We start from the raw sequence: 24478 nt of genomic DNA on the forward strand, positions 1-24478 counted from the left end.
CTCACCTTTTCATCTCCAGAGTAATATATCATATGATCATCTGACTCAAAATGCCCCATGCCAGTCCATCTCATCTCTCCAGTGCCTAGTATGTCAATATTTATGCTTTCCATTTCTTCCTTAACAATACCTAATTTTCCTACATTCATGGTTCTCACATTCCATGTTTCAATAACAATAAACAAATTATTTTTTAAAAAAAGAATGACTATAGACATTTTGAAAAGAGAAATATAGCATTCTTGTGTCTACATTTTCTAAATGAAGCTCTGGAAGAATAGTCTGGTGTCTATTACATTGTATGTATGTATATATGTATTCTTCATACTTCCAATTCTCAATGGATGCCTCCTACAGTGTCAGTAAATTTTGTCACTAATGGGACAACTACGAAGAATAACAATTCCTAATTAGTGCCCTTGTAAGATAATGTGTTGATGGTAATGTCCTGGAATATATGTGACATTCAGAGTTAAAAGGAAGATTTATTGAGTGTATTGTGCATAACAAATAAATAAGACAGACTGTAAGACATGTGAACCCCTGCACTCAGAACTATGAACAATTACACACAAAACAATTAGAAGATATTTTTGGAATGAACTTTTAGACACTGACTATAAAGGCAGCTGGAATTAAGAATATGGATGGGAATTTGGAATAACAAAGAGGCTGAGATTCTCCAACGGTTCAAAACCATCATCATCTCCCATTAAGATGTACATCTTCAGAAACCTAAAGGAGGGTCATTACGAGTTAGCACGTAGTAATGGCAGTGAGGGAGTTTTTATAGCTTTCTGACAGGACTATTTCTTGGCAAAATGACATTGTCCGCATCTCCATAGTATATATTCCCTAGTTCGAGAGTTTTCTCCACCCTAGGTACCTGGGGCAGTGGCTTCATGGACACACATGATTTCTCAATGAACTATTAGTTGTTATTGTTGGTAGTGGGGGCATGGAATGAACTATGACTCATAGCAACCCTACGAACAACAGACACCTTGTCCTGTCCTGTGCCATCTTCATAGTCTCTGCCAGCCTCACACCCACTGTTGTAGTCATTGTAACAATTCATCTTGTTGAAGGTCTTCCTCTCTTTTGCTGACCCTCTCTACTTTTTTGTACCTGACATGTCCTGACAGTGTGTCCAAAGCATGTGAAATGAGCTATGTAAACCAATGTCTTCCATCAAAAAAAACCACCTTAAATATTGAATATGCCTGCCTCTTCCTCACTCCTTAAACAAGGACTGTTTATCTGTGTTCTTCCCTGAGGGCCCTGATTTCTGATAAAATTAAGTAAGCATGTTACATAACTTTGATGAGTTTTATTAGCCTCTGAATCTCAGATCATTTATAAACAGGACTGTCAAGCTCATTGCTGTTGAGTCTGAACTGCCTATTAGCTCACCTTCTAGCAGGTTTTCCAAGGCTGTAAATTGCAGTTTCTCCCTTTGAGTTGCTGGTGGATTCAAGCCATCAGAGAGACACTGTCTTTCCCTTAGCAGCACTACTTTCTACAGGCTATGCTATCAGAGTCCCCTATAAAAAGAAGGCAGTGGGTTAAGTGTTCCCAAAGACCCTTATCAACTTTAATATTGAATTCACCAGGGAATTATGATAAGGAATGGTAGGAGCTAATATGATTCTCATACTGTACGTACTCCGGGCACACAACTACATTTTATTAAGTAATTTCTAGACATGGTGCCTTTCAGTGACTTTCAGAGCAATTTCAGGCCATATGACAGATCAGGAATGAAAGTATTTATAACCAGGCAACTTTTCTGCATGATTTGTAGGGGTAACATAGAGTAACTAAAAACCCCCAGTTCAATGCTGATTAATTTTATCAAATATAATGAATCTGAATGAATGTATAAAACAGAGTGTGAATGAAGGATAGTGCAAAGAATGAAGGATAGTGCAAAACACAATGTAAACCAACTTTGTAAGCAAACCAATATGAAATATTTTTATTTATTTTTTTTATTTTATTAGTTTTAATGAACATTTACAGAGATTTTGGGTTTTCATTCATTCATTGTTGCACTGTTTTCTCCACCCTCATCCCCAGTTCGTTCTTCTTCCCCCCCATGTCTGTTTTAATTGTCCAATTGCCACAGTGCTTGTCAAAGTCAGTTCTGATTAATCTCCTTTGTCAGTGTGTCCCTTGACATTCCCTATTACTCCTCCCTGAGAGAAACTTCACCCTGATTCATAAGGAAAAGGGGATGGTATATTCTCTTAGCTACTTCCTGCTGAAAAGGGACACTGTGGATTTCAGGGTTAATGTCTTCTCTCACTACTCTAAAGGGCCCCTTTGGCAGTAGGAAACACATAGACTATTACGGAGATTGATTTTGGAATTTAGATGCACTGTTATCAACTGTGCTTAGCCGTACATGTTCATATCTTTGAAGATGTATCATGGAAGTGTTGCAGCCTAGAAGATACAAACTTAACTAACAAGTTAAAAGTGCATGAGTCAAAAATTGAAAAGCAATAATATTCTGAGTAGAGGTTCTAATAGTGGCACAAATCAAAATAGGTTTTCGAAAACAAGCAAACAAAAAAATCTGGACTTAAATGCCTGCTCAACCACTTTGGAGCTGAATAAACTTGGGCAATTGACTTCAACTTTCTGAAAGTCAATTTCCTCAACTCTAAAACAGTTTGATAATACTTTCTCCACATAGACATTGTTGTAATGAAGAAATGAATTAAAACACTTACACAGTAGGCACCTCTGGTAGCCTAGTGGGTAAGTAGTTGTACTGCCAACCCAAAGTTAGGCACTTCAGGTTCACCAGGAGCTCTGTGGGGAAAAGATGGAGCATCTCCTCCAGTGCAGTTTACAGCCTCTGAAAATAGACTAGCAGGTCACCTTTGAGTTGGTTCTGACTTGATGGAGATGAAAACAAATGACATTTGTTGCAAAAACGGGCACAGTAAAAGCTGACTACCTTTCCATCTGTATCTACCTAAATTTATTCTACATGTGCCATGACTTCAAATTATGTCTTTTAGACGATCCAAAATGTAAATCTTTTCATTTTCTAGAAGGGAGGCATGAATTATTAATGTAGTAGAGGCAAAGGATCATTTCCACAAACAAGAGAAAACTAACTGAAAGTGCCTTATGAAAGATACCTGCTGGAGCTTTCTCAAAAAGTTGCAAATAGAGATACCATTTGACTCAGCAATTCCACTACTTGTAATATACCGTAAAGAAACCATAAGTGCCACCCGAGCAGATATATGCACACCATGTTTATCGCAGCTTTGTTCACAATAGCAAGGAGTTGGAAACAACCCAAGTGCCCATCAACAAACGAATGAATAGAGAAGCTGTGGTATTTTCACACAATGGGATACTATGCTTCATTGAAAAACAAGGAACTCATGCAATATTATTCAAAATGTGTGACCCTGTAGGACATTATGCTGAGTGAAGTATCTCAGTGACAAAAGGACAAATACTGAATGGTGCCACTGTTGTAAAATGGGACTGACATCAGGGTTTGAGGGAGACTGAGAAAGATGGGATAAATAATGTATGCTGAATTGAACCAGATGAGGGCGAAAACTGTTTAAAAGGGATATGTGATTAGGTATTATTGTCATGACAGGAGTCCACAATGAAGCCTGCATAGTGGCGTGGACCTACAGGGAGGGATTGTAAAACAATGAAAAATTTTTCCTTTACTTCTCAAAAAAAAGAGTGTACACGGGGAAGGGGGGTGAGAGGAGAAAAGTGCAACAATGAATGAAAGGAAATCCAAAGTCTCTGTAAATTTTCATTACAATTAATAATAAGAAAAAGAAAGAAAATTAAAAAAAAAAAGAAAGATACCTGTTTGATCTCTTCATAGCTTTTTGTCATGTATTATTTAAGGAGTCTGACTGGCCTGACCCAAGAACATCCTCAATATGCAACTATCCAAATACATGAAACTCAACAGCCTCTTCTTCCTTAACTCTAATAAAAAATAAAACAAAATAAAATAAACTGTAGAGTCTTTTATTTCCAGATAATACCAAGCTGAGGTCTACAAGATAAATATTGCCTCAGATTTTCAGGAAGAAATCCAAAAACCACCATTTCCTTTTCTCATCATCTTTCTTACAAGGAAATTGGAGTACACAGTCCAGTGAGTCATTACTTGATGGCTCCAGCTGTGAAGAAGTGTGAAGAAAATTCTCAGCATGGATATGGTTGCATTCATTGGCCTAAGAAGCCAAGATTTCAGTACTTATGATTATGGACCTCAAATGCAGAATGAATAATCTGAGGAAAAATTAGTATCTTTCCCTTCATCACAAAAGAAAATGAAGCTACCAGAAAGTGATTAGAAAGATAGAATCCTTGAACTCTTCTCAGAAGTCATATATATTCTGAACTTGGACATGACTAAAATGCAAGTTGTAGTTGTTGTTATGTGCCGTCGAGTCACCTGTGACTCACAGTGACCCTATGTATAAAAGCCCTAAACCCTCCTCTATCCTCTGTCAATGTTATTGTCTTTGACACACCTACTCCCATTACCTCAGTCACTGAATCAATCCATCTCTTCGAGAATCTTCCTCTCTTGCCCTGTCCCTCCACCCTCCCAAGCATGACATCCCTCTCCAAGGACTGGTCCCTCCTTGCAACATGTCCAAAGTATGTCCAATGAAGCTTCAGAATTCTTGGTTCTAAGGAGAATCCTGGTTTAACCCTGTCTAGGAAATACCTGTTTGTTCTTTTAGCAGTTCATGGTATATTCAATACTCTTCTCCAGTACCACAGCTCAAAAGCATCAATTCTCCTTTTATCACCCCTAGTTATTGTCCAGCTCTCTGATGCATAGCAAGTGATTGCAAAGACCAACTAATTTTCTACGCTGTTCTCCTTAGTCTCACCTCTCTAGGACTGTACCCCAGGGATTCTTGTCTTATTGACCTACTCTTCTATCTATTGACATATTCCATCGATATCCACAAAAACTAAAATCAATGCTGAAATCTTAGTGACCCTCCATCAGGTTTCCATGGCTGTAAATGTGTATAGGGAGTAATCTGTCCATCTTTCTCTCATGGGCCTACTGTTGGATTCAAACCACTGACCTATCAGTCAGTTAGAAGCCTGTCACATTACATACCAAATCACCAGAGCCACTTATCCATATCTAAACTTCACACTAAAAGAAGCCCCATTACACTTCTGGAATTTGAAAATTAGCTTTGACCCAAATGAAACAGCTCATAAGAGTTACAGCTACTAAACAGAATATAAATGCTATTGGTCTCACTAATGCAAGTTGTGGCAATAGTTAAAGAGAAGTTGGAGGTGAGGGTGATCAGTGAAAGATCAGTTGAAGAAAGACTAGAGCTGTGAATACTCTATTGTGAATCGTGGAGCAACAAGAGATGAGCTAGTTTCCTGCCCTACAAATGAGGGGCTGTTTGCCAACCCAGTAGGGTTCCAGGGTTGGATGGAGGTCAGGAGGAAGAACAGCCTGGTGTGCTATAAACAGCATAGGTCATGTTATTTAAAGTAACTCAGCTCAAATCCTGACTCCACAATTTATTGCATGAATGACTGGTACATTTACTTCGTTCCCTTACCTTCAGTTTCCTCTTCTACAAGAAGAGTAATAAATAAGAGTCATAAAATCCCATGTTCCTTAAGCAAATACAAAGTTCTCAGCATTTAGAGACCCATTATAAAGTACTGTTGCTTGTGTCCATTGCATAGACTTTAGGTATCTTATTGTTTTCATCTTAAGCCTTCTTACTAATTCTACCCATTACTTCTTATTTCTTTTCATTGTATTTGTTGTTGTTTTATACCACCGAGTTGGAACTCACTCATAACTGACCTTCTAGTGGGTTTTCAGAAGCAGATAATCACATGGGAGAAGAATACTCATATCTTTCTCCTAAGGAGCAGTTGGTAGATTTGAACTCTGTGCCTTTGGAATTGTACCACAGCTTGTTACCACTAGGCTTCCTACCTTATGCATTAGTATATCTTTTCCTCCTAATAAATATATATTTTTTTCATTTTGATATCAGATTATCAGAACAAAGTTGGTACACTGCACAAAATATCATATAGATGAGCAAGATGTAAAGGAAGTGACTTTCCTTAAGGGCGTTTTCCTTGCCCTGGGTAAACACTGAGACTCCACCATTTCAGTCACTACTTCCTCTGTCATCCTCTGCTCCGCCCCTAGCGCTGACTGTAGCAAAGGTTACATTTTGTTAGTTTCTACAAAATATGAAAACCATGGGGCTTTCCAGACACTGCTTCTCTGTAACTTAGAATTCCAACTTTAAAAATCACTCTATAAATCTTTCTCATCGTCTCTATCTTGTTGTGATTAGGTTGAAATGAAAAGAATTTTCCACTGTTCAGTCTCTTCCTCTGGTATGTGTACTTTTTAATAAAAGTTCTGAATTTCCCCCCTTAACTGTTGTCTCTTAAAAAATCATTTTACTGGTTTCCTTTTCTCTTTAAATGTCACACCCAAGTATTATTTTTTAGCAGTTTATCATGGAGGGCTCAGATCATAAGTTTATTTAATGTCACTTCACTTTATTACCTGTGCCAGTTAACAAGGTTCAGTAAGAACACACTATGGCAGGATTATCAGGCCAGCAGACTGCGTGCTCTTTCCCAACCAGATAACAACTAGAAGCACATCTGCCATTATCAAAGAAGTGTGTTTGGCTGGTTTTGTTCTAACCTTCAAAATACAGCAAACAGATCACAACAATTAAGCTGAGGTCTGAAAACAAAAGAACTACACATGTTTCCCCATAGTTCAGGATCCTACTCAACAGAGATTCAAAATTGGACCACACAAGCCCACACTCAGTTTCTCTTCACTTGCACAGACATGACCAGTTCCTCCACCACCTGTTCATATTCTCTAACTACACTAGTATCTAAAAGAGTCATCAGGAGTGGCCTTTAAGCTCTTAAGAGTTTCTTTAGCCCAGCACTGAGTTTTTTCAGACTGTCATTCCTGGTCATCCCTTATTCCACAATATTTCTTATCATGGTGATTCCATTTCAGACTTCTGATGCTCCCTTGAAAGATTCCCTCATATTTACTCTTGTATGGGCCAGGTATGATGGTTGTTATAGAGTTTGTCTTTCAATATGACTTTCCCAGGATTATTTGAATGTGGCTGACTGACCGTGTGGGTAGGCAGGACTATTCAAAAGGGGTGTGTTGGTTTATCCACAAAGGGTTTGGCTATCTATCATTCCACAAGAGGATTGGTCAATCTCAACAATCCACAAAATGATTGGCTAGTCTCTCCAATAAATTGAACAGCTCTAGCTACAGAGATGGAATCCTCTCCTGCCAAAGAAGAGAAAAGAGATTTTCCCCACCCCAGTCAAGAGGAAGCAGGAAAATGTAGGACATGTTTCAGGGTGGCAGAAGCCATGCTGACCTGGAGAACTGACATGAGATGGGACTCTGGGATGGTGGTGATGAGTGAGGGATAAAGGAAGCCAATATTATCAGTACTGAGAACATTGTTGGACAATTAGGTGGAGAGCCAATATTGGCAGTACTAAGAACTTTGCTGGACAATTAGATGGAGAGCCAATATTGGCCGGACCAAGAACTTGGGAATGCTGCATGGCTCAAGGCTGAGGTGCCAATGTGCATATTTTAAGAGCAATCTTGACAGTATTCTGTTACTAATCTGAATTATAAACTTTTCACTTCCCCAATACAGTTCTGCATAGTCTATGAGCTATTATATTGGGTTTTGGACCCACCAAAGCGATATGATTGGTGTTGAGATGAGTAGAAAGAGGTATGTGAGCATAGGGGACATGTCTAGTCTCATAGGAATTGGTTTGGGGTTATTGATACTGTTTATGGGGACAGTTACCCCTTTGAAGTTGATGCAGGTCAGATATGGCATTCCACACTTGGTCCTCGCTCTTTTTACAGGTGTTCACAATATACTGTAGTCCATGTAAAGGAAACCCCTGAAGTTATGCAATTCAAAAGCCACACAATCATTTGTGATAGCACTGCTGCTGATTCAAATCCTTAGTGACTGCCTCTTCTTACTTGGAAAGAACTAACTTTTCACCACCATTGAGAATAGTTGGAGGAACCTCAGGTATGAGTAGTGCATTACTTTTTAGACATAAAACATTGATACAGATGATGCTGGAGCAACTGGGCCACAGCACATTCATATATATACCTGTCAGACACAGCATCCAGAGTGCTTTCTCTCATCTGATACTCCTTCACACAATGTCGCTTAGACTACCTTGGTGCATGTGATTTGTCTTGCACTGGGGCCTCCTGAACCCTTCTGCAATGTCAGTAGAGTTCTGGACTGCAGTCACTGATTCTGCCCATGCTCTGTTCTCAGGATGCTTCTCGGCCCCTAGGACTGACATTAGATATAAAGCCTGGTTGGGGGTAAGATCACTGACCTCCCAGAGCCTATGTGCTATTGAACTCAGCTGGGACACTCTGTTACATGCATATGGAGACTTTCACCAGAGATTTCTACCTTTCCCCCCCCCCTTAGTGTTCAGGGCTGGACACTTCATTTCCCAAACAAGGCTTTGATCTTAAGCTGCATGAAGCAAAAACATAAGAAAATGTCCAATGAGCATGTCTGCTTCAGTTCCCAGACAAGGCTGCCTAGTGCTTCATGCCAGGGTGCTTCAGATTTTTTGTCTTTTCTCTGATCTTGGTTCTCCAATGTTTTAGTAATTTTCTGATCTAACCATATCATTTGAATAAATTCATTTCCTGCCTAAACTAGCTAGAGCAGTTTATGTTGCTAACTACTAACTAATCCTAACTGATACAGTATGTGAGAAGAAGACAAAACACTGCTGGAAAGCATTTAAAAAATAACAACAAATTAATGGAAATATATACTTTGTTTCTCGGATCAGTGAAGTCAGCAAAATAAAAGTATTCTCCTCTTTCATTTTTTATGTGGACCACATTAAAAATCCAGGGAATGATTTGTTGCTTGACAAAATGATTCAGAATTTCATCTGGAAGGATAAGCATGTTATAACAGCTAGAAAAATTCTGAACAGTAAAAGTAATAAAGAAGTGCCTCTTCTAGGAAGTGTTAAAATATAAGAGCTTTTGTAATTAAAATAGCATTCTGATGATGCTGGGATATAATAGAAATATCAGAATAAATAAAGATTCAGAAATAAACGCAACCATATGTAGGGATTTATTACACTATAAAGATGAGTGTTTCAAATTTAGGCTTGAGAGAGAAGTAGAGATTATTCAATTAGTTGTTGTTGTGTCCTGATGAATCAGGACTGACCCATAGCTCACCCTCCAGTGGGTTTTCAGAGACAGTTAATCACAAGTGAGGAGATTGCTCATCTTTCTCCTGTAGAGCAGTTGGTGGATTTAGACAATATGCCTTTGCGTTAGCAGTGCAATTATTTACCACTTCTACATCAGAGATCCTTAATCAATTTGTAGTTATTGGAAATCATGAATTGTATTTAAAAAATACATAGTTGGATTCCTATCTCATTCTTTATTCAAAAATCATTGCAAATGGTTTATATACAACTATTTATATGTAGCTCCGGTGGCCTAGAGGCAAGAAGCTGCGCTACAATCCCGAAGGCAAGCAGTTCGAGGCCACCAGCTGCTCTGCAGAAGAAGGATGGACAATCTACTATGACATGATTAACGGCCTCTGAAAATCAGCTGGAGGGTCAGCTATGGGTTAGTTCTGACTCAATGGTACACAGCAACAACAGACACACACAGAAAGAGATAAATGTTCTAGAAATTCATAAAATTATTGGCTATTATTTAAATAAAGGATAATACTTAATGGTTAAAAATATCCCATAAAAGAGTTAGAGTAAACATATGTAAATGGAAATGTAAAATAAGGATAATAATTTTATTAGAATACAGTTAGATCATTTTCTATGTTTCGAGTAAGGAAAACTATGTAGAAATTACATTCTTGTAACACGAAAAACAAACTAGAAAGAAATTAAGTTCTTCTACCAAATACTTTATTAACTATACTGTTTTGTTGTTCTTGTTGTTATGTGCCATTGAGTCAACTGTGATCCATGGCAACTCTAAGTACAGCAGCTCTGAATCCTGCCCTGTTCTGTGCCAGTCTCACTAAACACATCAACCCCCATTACCCCAGTCACTGTAGCAATCTGACTCATCCAGGGTCTTCCTCTCTTGGGATGGGCCTGCATTCTTCCAACCATGCCTCATCCAAGGACCGGTCTCTCCTGGCCACATGTCCAAGTATATGAAACAGAGCTTCAAAATCCTAGCTTCCAAGGAGAAACTTGGACAAGGAGAGGGTGACCTCTCTGAGACAGACGAATTTGTTTTCTTGGAAATTCATGGTATATTCAAGACTCTTTTCCATCACCACAACTCAAAAGCATCGATTCTTCTTCTGTCATCCTTAGTCATTGTCTGGCTCTCTGACACATAGCAAGCAATTGCAATGACAATGGCTTGGATTAGGTGCCCCTTAGTCTCTAGACTGATATCATTGTTTTTCAGTACTCTGAAGAGGTTCCTGGCAGTAAATTTCCCCAAGCAATTCATCTTCGAATTTGCTAACTGCTGATGCTAAGAGTGTTGACTGTAGAGCCAAGTAAACTGTAATTGTTAACAACCTCAATCTCTTCACCAGTATCTGACAACAACAATAATTTATTTCTAAATATTCTAGGAGATTATCAAAAAATATCATTGATATCACATGCAAGCAAGATTCTGCTGAAAATTATCCAAAAACATTTGGAACAATATGTCAACAGAGAACCACCAGATGTTCAGGCTGGATTTAGAAGAGGTCGTGGTACTAGGGATATGATAGCTAATGTTAGATGGATCTTGCCAGAAAGCAGAGAATACCAGAAGAATGTGTATCTGTGCTTCATTGACTATGCAAAGGCTTTTGACTGTGGATCACAACAAGCTGTGGCTGACTCTGAGAAGAATGGGAATCCCAGAACATTTGATTGTGCTAATGCGAAACCTATACTTGGACCAAGAGGCAGTTGTCAGAACAGAGCAAAGAGACACTACATGGTTCAAAATCAAGAAGGGGTTTCATCAGGGATGCATTCTGTCTCCATACCTTTTCAATCTGTATGCAGAACAGATCGATCATCTGAGACGCTGGGCTATACGAGGAGGAATGTGGCGTCAGGATTGGTGGAAGAGTGATCAACAACCTGCGTTATGTAGATGACACAACCCTGCTTGCTGAAACTGAGAAGGACCTGAAGCACTTGCTGCAGAAGGTCAAGCACTGCAGCCTCCTATATGGATTGAAGCTCAACATCAAGAAAACAAAGATTCTCACCACTGGCCAATTGGCAGGATCAGTATGAATGGTGAAGAGATTGAGATAGTTAACAGTTTTCGTTTATGCAGTTCCACAGTCAACACTCTTGGTAACAGCAGCCAGGAAATCAAGACATGAATTGCATTGGGAAAGTCAGCTGTGAGTGACCTCTCAAGAGTACTGTAGAGTAACGACGTCAGGCTGGAGACTAAGGTGTGCCTGATCCAGGCAATGGTCTTTGCAATTACTTGCTATGCATCAGTGAGTTGGACAATGACTAGGGATGATAGAAAGAGAATTGATGCCTTTGAGCTGTGGCGCTGGAGCAGTGTTGACTATACTATGGACTGCTAGGAGAACAAACAGGTTTGTCCTGGAGAGGGGGAAACCAGAATGCTCCTTGAAGTCAAGGATTCTGACGCTTCATCTGACATACTTTGGACATGTTGTAAGGAGGGACTGGTCCTTGGAGAGGGACATCATGTTTGGGAAAGTGGAGGGACGGCGCAGGAGAGGAAGACCCTCATTGAGATGGATTGATTCTATGAGTGGAATGGTTGTAATGAGTGTGTTTGAGACAGTGAGGTTGGCACAGGATAGAACAGTATTTAGGGCTCCTGTACATAGGGCCGCTATGAGTCGCAAGCAACTTGATGCCATATAACAACAACAACAATACTGTGAGAGTCATTAGCTAATCAGCTCTCTAAAGACTTATATAAATGAGATGTACATAGGCTTTTTATCTGTAATTACACCTATTGCTGTTGTTATGTGCTGTCAAGTCACCTGTGACTCATAATGACCCTATGTACAATAGCCCTAAACCCTGCACTATCCTGTGCCAATATCATTGTCTCTGGCACACTTATGCACATTAACCCAGTCACTGAATCAATCCCTCTCATAGAGGGTCTTCCTCTCCTGCACTGTCCCTCCACCCTCCCAAGCATGACATCCCTTTCAAAGAACTGGTCACTCCTTGTTACATTTCCGAAGTATGTCAGACAAAGCTTCAGAATCCTTGCCTCCAAGGAATAGCCTGGCTTCACTTTCTCCAGGACAAACTTGTTCATTCCCTTAGCAGTCCATGGTATATTTAATACTCTCCTCCAACACCACATCTCAAAGGCATCAATTCTCCTTCTATCATCCCTAGTCATTGTCCAGCTCTCTGATGCATAGCAAGTGATTGCATGGACCATGGCATGTATCAGGCACACCTCGGTCTCCAGACTGGCATCGTTGCTCCTCAGTACTTTCCAGATGTCTCTAATCGCAGACTTTCCCATGGCAATGCGTCTTTTAATTTCCTGGCTGCTAGTACCAAGAGTGTTGATTGTGGAGCCAAGCAAACTAAAGCTGTGAACAATCTCAATCTCTTCACCATCCATCATGATGCTGCCAACTGGCCAAGTAGTAAGAATCTTTATTTTCTTGATATGGAACCTCAATGCATACCGAAGGCTGCAGTTCCTTACATTCCACAGCAAGTGTTTCAGGTCCTCCTCAGTTTCAGCAAGCAAGGTTGTGTCATCTGAATAACGCAGATTGTTGATGAGCCTACCTCCAATCCCGATGCCACATTTCTCCTTAGAAATTCCAGCCTCCCAGATAATCTGTTCTGCATAAAGATTGAAAAGGTATGGAAATAGGATACACCCCTGGTGCACACCCTTCCCAATTTTGAACCATGTAGTGTTTTCTTGCTCTGTTCTGATGACTGCCTCCTGGTCCAAGTTAGAGAATTAAAAAGTCAATCTCACATTTATCCTGTTATCAAAGAGCTTCAAGAATATCAGGTGGCAAAAAGGCCCACTTGTGCAGTAAATTCTATCTAGACTAAGCATGGGGAATAGGAGTTGGAAGCACTGTAAAGGTATTTTTCTGTAACACAAATATTTGCCAAAGACTATTTCTTTTTTAAAAAAATAAACAAGCTTATACACTTAGATTGTTTTTTCAATTCCTGTTGTTGCTAAGTGCTGTTGAATCAGAAATAACTCATCACTGAACTTTCAGCAAGTTTTCAGAGCCTATGCTTTCAAGAGGAGAGCTCTGGTGGCCCAGTGTTGGCACAGCCAACCCATAGCCATAGGTCTGAATTCACCAGCTGTTCCACAGAAGGAATATGGCCAATCTCCTCCCTTGCCTCTGAATACCCACTGGAGGGTTAACTATGAGTTAAGTTGACATTACATAATATAGCTTGCACAGGAAGAGATTGTCCATCTTACTCCCTTAGAGTAGCTGGTGGATTTGAACCTTGGGCCTCTGAGTCCACAATGTAAGTCTTTACCCACTAGGCCACCAACAAATCCTTACAAAAGTCATGGAGCAGGGGTGTGGAGTGTCCTAATTCTCCTTTTCATTTAGTATGTACCACCTAGGCGATACAAGAAGCTCTGTAAATTACTCACTGCTTTTATTTTAACCCTGCTGAGCTCCTCCTGAGCCTTCCTGGGTTTGTTATACTCTGAAATATGGAGCATTAATGACCTTTTTAGAAAGTGCCAACACATGTCGGGAGGTGGCTACTTGCACTGCTCATAAAAAAAGGGTGTTAATAGGCTCCAAAGGGGGGCCCTCAATAAGGAAAATAGTCCTTTAAGCTTTTATTAACTGACTGTTATCTTGTAGGGGGATCCAAAGTGGTGAGCCCTCAATTTGGAGAAAGGCTACATTCAAGAATGAGGGAAAGAAAGAACTAGTGGGGTCCTTTTACAATTCGAATTAGATGTGTGACCTTGTAAAACCTGATTAACTATTGTGTTTTCCTCTCCTCCTGTTGACAATTGGTTTGTTAAGTGGCTTCTCTTAATAGCAAAATGAGTGTCACAGAGAGGGTGCTGCTGGAAGCCAGCTTTTGCAGTTTCAGTGGCTGATCCTTCCCAGCTGATTTGAGTTCACAGACAATATGATTTGAGAACATAAAGCAAAGGCAGAAGGTACTTTTGTTTCCTGCTTTTAATAATAGCCTTGTCTTGGTCATTCCTGTGGCTATTATCTAAGGCTATTTGATAACAAAATATTGGAATTTTCCTTTTTTTTTTTCGTTTGTTTGTTTGTCATTTCAATTCTCAAAATAGTATTGCCGATAATGCCTGGCTTGATTAACAATTAACTCTAAATGGCTAAGCCACCACATTAGTATAGCTACAATATAGCTGAGTGACCCTAATCCCGCACATAACTGTTAAGAACATAGCATATCAGATGTCCAGGAGATCCATCTAGAATGTTTCAACACTCAATTGTCTGCACAATTTTCCATCACTCAGGAATAAAACATTCTCTGCCCAAACTCCTTTCCCTCATTCTATTGCCCCTTCCCCCTACCCTCATGGCCTCACCTCTTGGATACACTTAATAATGAACTAAGCTTTCTTACTAACATTCTAAATGTTTACTTGGAAGCTATTTCACAACTTAATTCCAGTAGAGACCAGAATCCAAAACACTAAAATACCTTGGGAAAAGCTAGTCTCCTGGTATATCTGGTTGAGACTGGATGTACTAGAATTACAATATTGCCAGGGTTGGTTGTTTCTTTGCTTTCGTTTGCAGTGTGTGTGTGTGTGTGTGTGTGTGTGTGTGAGAGAGAGAGAGAGAGAGAGATCTGTAACCCATATTTCAATCCCAATAATCCAAGACTTTTGAACTCAATAATCTATAGGAAACTTGATCAACTACCCCCCTCCAGGTGTTCCCAAATTCACATATAGGTGACATGAGGATAAGTGGGTGTTAGAGGAGTTGCAAAGAGCCTTCTGAATGTCAGAAAGCAGTTCTATACAGCTGACATAGTGACGAGAGAAAAGAAGGGGACGTTCTGTCATGCTGTTCTAGGGCTGAAAGCACATACAGCTACTTTCTTTGGTCCTGGCTTAATGAAAAGGGAGCAAAGGAAAGAAGGTGAAGCAGGCTTCAGTTCCCTGGAACAGGTTACTTAATCTTGTTGACTTTTAAGCTTTTCAAAGTTAAAAAGAAGGCGGGGGGGGGGGTGTGGAGATGCAGGGGGATTTGAAAATGAAATAAGGTACACGAAGTCCCAACACGGTACAGCTTCAGTAAGTAACTGCTGTTTCTGAATACAAAAATATTGTCCCGTGCAGAGAGATTGGAATTTTTCTACCTTGCTGGCGGGATTGTAAAATGGCACAACCATTAGAGAAGACAGTTTGATGTTTCCTCAAAAAGCTGAACATAGAAATCTCATATGACTCGGGTAGGAATTTCACTGCTAGGAATATATATACCAAGGAAAACAGAACTGAGACACAAATGGACATATGTACACCTATGTTCACAGGAGTGTTATTCACAATAGCAAGAAAATGGAAGCAGCCCAAATGCCGATCAACAAATGAATGGATAGAGAAAGCAGCACATTCACACAATGGAATACTATGCAACACTAAGGAACAAGAAGTTCTTAAAGTAATATATCACAGGTGAGAATCTAGAAAGCACGCTGAGTGAAAGAACTCGGTCATATAAGGAGAAATGCTGCATAAGGCTACTTCTGTGATAATAGGAAGACACTGAGCCAGATACATATAAATGTTCGAAAAGGAAGAGGAAAGGAAGAAGGCAAGGCAGAAAAAAAAGGAAGAGGGATAACAGAGCACACTGCGGGGAGGAAGGAGATGAAGGAATAGAGAGATTCAATGGACACTAGAAAAGACAGGCTGATAACAGGCATAGCTCAATAGTAATTCTATAAAATATAATGTGTATTAATTATTATTAAAAAATTTTAAATAAAAATGTTACCCTAAATCCATCAATATTCTTACCAACGAGACCACCCAAATAATACAGAGTGAGAGGCTATGTAAAAGAAATAAGCTCAAGTAAACACAAAGTATGACCCCATAAATTACTGATCAAGCTCCGAATCCACTACAAGCTTGATCTCATGACTGTTTCAACTCCCCATGATTATCAACTGTCAAAAATGCTTAAATTATCTGAAAAATATTCTGAGAAGGGTTTTAGGTTAAGGCTTACTTAGCTAGAACCTCCTATTTGTGTATTCATATGCTTGGCCATCAAACATATATTATCCATTAATACACTGCATATTATTTTTTTAAAAAAGAATATATTGAAGAAATAAAAATGACATTGGCAGTGGTCAAAACTTCTATAAATTTCATCACACTGATAACATTTTTAATAATGTATCTTTTATAAGCTTTTCATTTTATAATTAGGATAATACCAAAAAAAAAAAAAAAATAGGTGCAACTCTAATCTGGTGGATTTTTATAAGTATGGGCAATTTTCTCCTGTGTGATTAACTGCCTCTGAAAACCCACTGGAGGGTCAGCTATGGGTCAGTTCTGACTCAACAGTACACAAAAACAACGTAATAAAAGGAAGCTTGAGTATTCATAAGAAGAAGGGGGGAAAAGGACTAAATATTTCAATCAAAGAGTACCCAATTCAGTTGGATGAGATGCTTAAACACTAATCCACAGAAATGCTTTGCTATTGGTTCAGAGATTATAAATTGGTACAAAATGATGTTTTGGTTTGAGGTTTTTTTTTTGGTTTTGTGTGTTTTGTTTTGTTTTGTTTTCATGCATGATGGTAAAATGTTTACCTAGAACTTTGGCCATCCAAATAAAATACTGAATATCTTATTTTTTTTTTTTTTGCAGCTCGGGGATGATGAGATTGATTTACGACCAGTCAGCTGTGAGAAGTGATGTGTGCAACATTCACTTCATGCCCTTAAGAAGGAACATACTGTCCTCTCTGTCGCTTTTGTTGTAATGCCAAACTGAGATTCAAACAAAGTGAAGCCACAAATTCTTAACTATTTTAATAAGAATTACATGTGTCAACTGATTTCTCTGAGTCACAGTGATATCTAAAAATACAGGATCTGGTTGTGTAAGTGTATTATAATGAGCAAATAGGCTCACCTTATAATTAGTAAGATGAAACAAGAAATAACTCTAAATTATAATGACAAGACTACATTATAACTTACTGTAAGACCCCACTGGTTGTAAGAGAGAAGGGGATGCTATTAAAAAAATGCTAAGCAGTCTTAAAAGGGAGCTCAGGTGGCCTAGTGGTGAGAAATTACGCTGCAATCCCTCAGGCACGTGGTTTGAATCCACCAGGTGCTCAGCAGAAGGATGGCAATCTCCCCCCATGAAATTAAACAGCCTCTGAAAACCCACAGGAGGTTCAACTGTGGTTCAGCTCTGCCCCAATGGTAGACAACAGCAACAACAACAGTCTTAAGAAAAATGTTGTTGTTGTTGATAGCTATTGTTGAGCTATGTCTAACTGTTGAGCAACTCCATCCATGCACAACAGATTAAAACAGTGCCTATTCCTGGACCATTCTCAAGGCTGGTTGTAGATTGGACCATTGGATCTACAAGAATTTTCACTGGCTCATTTTCAAAAATAGCTAACCAGACCTTTCTTCCTAGTATGCCTTAGCCAAGAAACGCCACTGAAAGCTAATCAGCATCAAGCATGACCCCACTTACAGACATGTAGTACATCAGCTGAGAATCAAATCTAGGTCTCCTGCAAGGAAAGTAAGAATTTGACCACTGAACCACCATTCAACTCTTCGTAAGCATAGAGGCATCCTCTCTAAAAGGCCATATAGTAAAATAAACAAAATGGCACCCGTCTTTGACTGTTCAGTGACTTTAAGGTTAGGAAGTGTAGGTTCTAGCTCCAGTTCCAACACATGCCACTCTCAAAGTGTAGTAAAGTTAGGACCCAAAACAAGTCAATTAATTGTTCCAAGTCTCAGTGACTTCATCTATAAAATGGGAATAATGTCATCTAGGGTACACCACCACCACCACAACAAACACTAACCAGCACTCCTGAAGAAGGAAGATAATAATGAAAGAACTTCCATGGCATAATGGTGAAACTTGAAGCAAACTATCATTGATGAGAGAAGTTTAAAACTGAGGCATCTATGCCCACCACTACCCTGTCAGGTCTCAGATTCCTGTTGTGTGTGGCTTTATGATTCTTGGGGACCAGAAAAGACAAGGTAGTGGTGGGCATAGTCCAATGCTGATTAATTTTATAAAATATAATAAATGGGATTGATTGTATGAAGCAAAATGTGAAAGAAGAATAGTGGGAAACACATGTATACAAACTTTGTAAGCAATCCAATATAAAGGTTAAAAAAAAAGAACACATGAGAGGAAAACAGTTGACTTTTTTCCCCTTCAGATAAGTTTTGTTTGAACTGTATAATGTTTTTGTAAAATTATTTTGCTTTTTGGGAAGCTCTGGTGGCCTAATGGCAAGAAGCTGCACTGCAATCCCAGAGATATGTGGTTCGAATCCACCAGATGCTCTGCCAGAGAAGGAGGGGTCATCTCCTCCTGTACTAGTCAGATCCAATTTGACAGTACACATATAGAGAAAATAATAAAAGGAAAAAAATTTTAAAAAATTTGAGGAGCGAACTGGGGGTGGGGGTGGGGTGGAGTGGGTGGGGAGGAAAGTGCATGAATGAATGGAATTCCAAAATCTCTGTAGATGTTCATTGAAATGAATAATAATAAAAATTTTAAAAAAAGTTTTCTATTTCCACTGAAAGACATTTCACTGTTTTCTACCAACAAATCTTTCTTAAAATAAAAGAAGAAAAATGTGAAAAAAGAAAATTAGAACCAGTAAAAAAAAAATAGATAATAGAATATTTGTCAATTCAACTTCCTTTATATTCACAACTTAATGACATTAATATAATCAATTATTTTGTGCAACATCAGTAATTTCTACACTTTTAATTTGTTGTTAAAACTAAAAATCAAGAGATTACAGACAAAAAGTACAGATTTTATGTTTTCCCTTGATAAATCTGAAGTTTGAGCAACATTGGGTCCTCACTGATGCCTGGTAGTTGTCAGCCTGTACTCAGTACTTGTTTATTCACTCCATCAACCAATATTTATTCACTACCAACTCTCTGGCAGGCACTGTTCTACAAGGCCAGTCAGCTGACTCAGAGCTTGCTTTCTGGCGGACCTCACCATATTCTACCATACCCATAGCAGCCCATTCCACTCATCCCTCACTCCCTGCCTGACTCCTGAAGACTGTAGGGTTTGTGGCTCAAGGTGGCACCATGGATAATGCTTTCTGCCCTTGAGCTTAGCTAAAAGGCCTAGAAAGGATAGGGCAATGCTTTCAGGAGTGAGAAAGAAAAATACAGAGGTTGCAGAAATTTATGCCTAGTTTAGAGTCTCAATAGTGCAGTTGAGTGAGGTAGGAGGGCAATGTCTAGAGGTCAAGAAAGGTTAATATTGATATGCTCTTAGCCAGATAAAACTCAGACTTACACAAGACTAGTGGTTTTCTACATATTCTTTCACTCATTTATAAACATTACTTAAATGCTATATAAAGAACACTTGTGGCTTAGAGTATTACATGTTGTACTGCTAACTGCATTTGACTGTGTGGATCATAACAAACTGTGGCTGACTCTGAGAAGAATGGGAATCCCAGAACATTTAATTGTGCTAATGCGAAACCTATACTTGGACCAAGAGGCAGTCGTCAGAACAGAGCAGGGCAACACTGCATGGTTCAAAATTGGGAAGGGTGTACGTCAGGGATGTGTCCTGTCTCCATACCTTTTCAACATGTATGCAGAGCAGATTATCCGAGAGGCGGGGCTCTATGAGGAGAGGCATGGCGTTAGGATGATCCAACCTTGCTCGCTGAAACTGAGGAGGACCTCATGCACTTACTGCAGAGGGTCAAGGACTGCAGCCTTCAATATGGACTGAGGCTCAATGTCAAGAAGACAAAGATTCTCACCACTGGGCCAATCGATAGCATCAGGATGGATGGCGAAGAGATTGAGATTGTTCACAGCTTCAGTTTGCTCGGCTCCACGGTCAACACTCTTGGCACCAGTAGCCAGGAAATCAAAAAACGTATTGCGATGGGAAAGTCTGCGGTTAGGGACCTCTCCAAAATACTCAAGAGCAACAGTGTCTCTCTGGAGACTAAGGTCCGCCTGATACAGGCCGTGGTTTTTGCAATCACTTGTTATGCATCAGAGAGTTGGACAATGACTAGGGAGGATAGAAAAAGAATTGACGCCTTTGAGCTGTGGTGCTGGAGAAGAGTATTGAATGTACCATGGACTACCAAGAAAACAAACAGATTCATTGTAGAGAGGATTAAACCAGGCTGCCCCTTGGAGGCAAGGATTCTGGGGCTTCGTCTGACATACTTTGGGCATATTGTGAGGAGAGACAGGTCTTTAGAGAGGGACAACATGCTGGGTAGAGTAGAGGGACAGCGCAGGAGGGGAAGACCCTCTATGAGGTGGATTGATTCAGTGACTGGAGTACTCGGGATGGGTGTGTCAGAGGCAATGAGATTGGCACAGGATAGAGCACGGTTTAGGGCTGTTGTACATAGGGTCGCTATGAGTCGCAAACGACTCGACGGCACATAACAACAACAACTGCTAACTGAAAGCTTGGCAGTTTGAATCAATCAAGATGAGACATTCTGCTCCTGTTACGATTTGAATGCTGCATCTGTGCCAGACACTATACTAAGAGTAAAATGCAAAGATAAACGTCTTGAGGAGCAAAGGAGATATTAGCAATTTGTTGTTGTTGTTTGTTGTGTGTCAATGACTCTTGTTGAGTATGACACTATGAACAACAGACCTAAACCTGGTCACAACCTGTATCATTCTCCTCATCTCTGACATACTTGAGCCCGTTCTTGCAGTTCCTGTGTCAATCCATCTCATTAAGAGTCTTGCTCTCTTTCACTGGCCTTACACCTTTACAATCACCATGTCCCTTTCCAAGGAATAGCACCTCCTAACAACATGCTCAAAGTAGGTGAGCATCACCCTTAAAAGTTACAATCAGATTTCTGGTGTTTCAAACCTTCTCTCTAATCATTGACATGCCACCAGGTCTAAAAATAAATAATAATAATAATAATAATAATAAATTCTAAATTATTTAATCTGGTCCTAATAATTATACTTTCATTCCTTCCTATATATTCTCAATGCTTCATTAAGCTTAGTCATTCTCAATACAACCCAATATGGTAAGCACTGCCTTTGTTCTTCTTTTACAGATGTTCCCTGAAAATAGAAGCAATGGAAGCACAACAGTTAAGCACTCAGATGCTGACCAAAAGGTTAGTGGTTCTAACCCACCAGCCACTTCAAAGAAGAAAAGATCTGGCAATGTGGCCCCATAAAGATTGTTGTTGAATGCCATCAAGTCAATTCCAATTCAAAGCAACTCTACCAGTCAGAGTAGAACTGTCTCACGCCGTTTGCTGTTCTACAAACTTACCAGAAAACAGCCAGCTGGAGACTCTGGGTTTGAACCACCCACCTTGGTTAACAGTCCAGTGCCATCAAGTGCCATCAAGTCTTCTTCCACAGAAAACTACATGGGGCTGTTCTGCTATAACACGGGGTCACTCAGCAGACAATCTAAAAATCCCAGGTCTGCTTTTCACATGTTTAAGATCAGAATTTTCTTCTTTACAATCTTTGCTATTATCCTGAGGCTATGCTTTATTGTCTTTTTTTGTTAAATTTCTTATCTTTTAGAAGCAAAACTTGGTGAAAAGTTATTTTCACTAAGTTTCCACTAACTGTTCTCTACCTAGGGTGGTTTTATAACCTATACTAAATAGATCTCAGTGAGATAATAATAATAATAATAATAATAATACTAAGTTGGTTGTCATTTATTGCAGGTATATTGCTAGGAACTTCACAGATTTTCTCTCATTGCAGCCTCGCTTCTCAGCAGACTGCCTATCATTGTCTCAGTTTGACAAATAAGGAAACCAAGGGCCAGAGAAAGAAACAGTTTTCACAAGTTATAGAGCTGGTAACTTCCAGGGCTCAAATATAAACCAAGACTTCAAGTCCAGGGCTCTTTATATGTTCCACATGACATAGGCTGGAGGGATTATTAAGACAAAATGGTTAAAAAAAATTAAAATTAGGAAAAAAATTAAAGTAGAAATCTCTAAACTTTTGGCAAAGCAAGAAATGCTGCTTCTAATTTCCTTATAGCCTAAAGATTTCCATGCAAAGAATGGAGCCTGGTCCTGGGGGCAAAGGGGAAACTAGAGAAGAAATGGGCTTTCTGGGCCATGCCACAGCACTGATAACAATCAGAACATTCCCCAAACAGGCATGACGTCGTCTACCAGCTGGTGACCTGCCAGATACCACTTCCAGACCTCCTGGTGGTTGTTGGTACACTCTCAATTTGAAGATGATTTTGAAATGCCTTTAGATTCAAGGTTGCTTTATCTCATGTGGTCATTTTCACCTAATTAAATCGCATCCAGTTCAAAATTATATGGAAAGAGCTAAAAAAGACCTTAGGGGAAACAGGTTCTTCTGGATGAAAAATCAAATTTAGCCACCAATAAACGCAATTCAATGAAAAAATGGAAACCAGAAGCCACACTTGCTGGTTCCACTGCCTGTAAGCTAATGCGCTGTTCATGTCTAATGCCTCACTACAAAACGTCCAGTATGTTTTAGAGGTGAAACCATGTCTTAAAAAATCAAGAAACAGGATCAAGTCATAAACAGTGAATGAATGGTCACTGTTGATCTTTGAGCCTGTTTTTTTTTAAAGCACAGCACTGTGTGGAAGATCAAATAATGCATAGAAGGCAGGAAAAACAAAGATTCGCAGATGTCCTTCATTTTTGTGAAACCAGTTATTGCTCCGTGAATCTCCTGGCATAACTCCTCTAGAAGACAGAAGACAGGAAGAAATAAGAACAGGAGGGAGAGAAGAAGTTAGGATAGAGAGACCAGAGAAGGGAACTGTACACGGGGACATTGTGCTTCCAGCTACAGCCAAGTGTCACACTTTCTCCTAATAACCTTGACCTCCTTTTCCTGGCCCAGCAGTAACAGCTGTGTCACATCGGCTTAGCATCTGCTTGTGAACCTAACTGTGCAAACCTGCCTCCTGATTCCAGTGTCCTTAGCACTCAGAATATCACAGTGACCGAGTTAAATGAGCAGTCTCCAGAACGTTAGCAAACACCCAGGGGTTAGCAAACACATCAGGGGAAGAGGCAAGACGAAGGTCAAGGGGATGAGGGGAGCACGGTTTCTTTATTGTCCAATGATCACAAGCAAAGAGGATACTTACTAGGCAGTTTGTGGGCCAGTTTGTTCTGAAGTTGCAGAATTAATGAGATGCTGAATCTTTAAAAACAGAAAAAAAACCCCACATTCCACCACAGTAAGCATGCAAAGGTCTGTCAGTTCTCGGGTGGCTGAGCTGTACTTAGTGATAGTCATATATTTTCAACCAAACACAGCACAACGAGTTTGGTTAAAGGTGTGGCTCTCTGGTCAGGCTTCTGTAACTTCCACTCTGTCTCTCACACCGATCAGTCAGGTGGCTTTCAACAAGATATTTAACCTCAAGAATATCCTTGGGTGCTTGTGAGGATGAAATAAGCTAATGAAGAGAAAGTAATAGGACCTGCCCTCTAATATACACCTAATAAATATATCACTCACTCACGTACTGCCTCAAGTCAGAACCAACTCACTGGTAGGCGACTTTCCCAGCAGGTTTCCTAGTGTATAAATCACATGAAAGGAGACTGCCCATCTGTCTTCCTCAGAACTGCTGGTGGCACTGCCAGAGAGGTGCCACCTTTTGTTTAGCATTGCAGTTCCCTATAAGCCACACCACAAGAGCTCCCTAGTAAATATCAAGTCAAAAAAATAAGAGTGGCACTCTGGTGGCCTAGGGGTAAGAAGCTGCACTGCAGTCCTGAAGGCATGCTGTTTGAATCCAACAGCCACTCCATGGAAGAAAGATGGACCATCTCCTTCTGTGCATTTAACCTCTACAAATCCACTGGAAGGTCAGCTCTGGGTCGGTCATGACTTGATAGTACACAATGACAATGATAACTCTAGCAGAAAAGACAAGCTCCTTTAAATTGCAATTGTTTTAAAGAGTGTAGGTTATATGCTGTATACAGCCAGTCATAATGACACTGTGTGATGGCTCCTTGTCAGATAATTCCTCATAATTTAAGCCTAAAGTACC

The sequence above is a fragment of the Elephantulus edwardii genome, unplaced genomic scaffold (genome assembly GCF_000299155.1).
Source record: "Elephantulus edwardii isolate Elephantulus edwardi_28Jun2011 unplaced genomic scaffold, EleEdw1.0 scaffold00017, whole genome shotgun sequence".
NCBI lineage: Eukaryota > Metazoa > Chordata > Mammalia > Macroscelidea > Macroscelididae > Elephantulus > Elephantulus edwardii.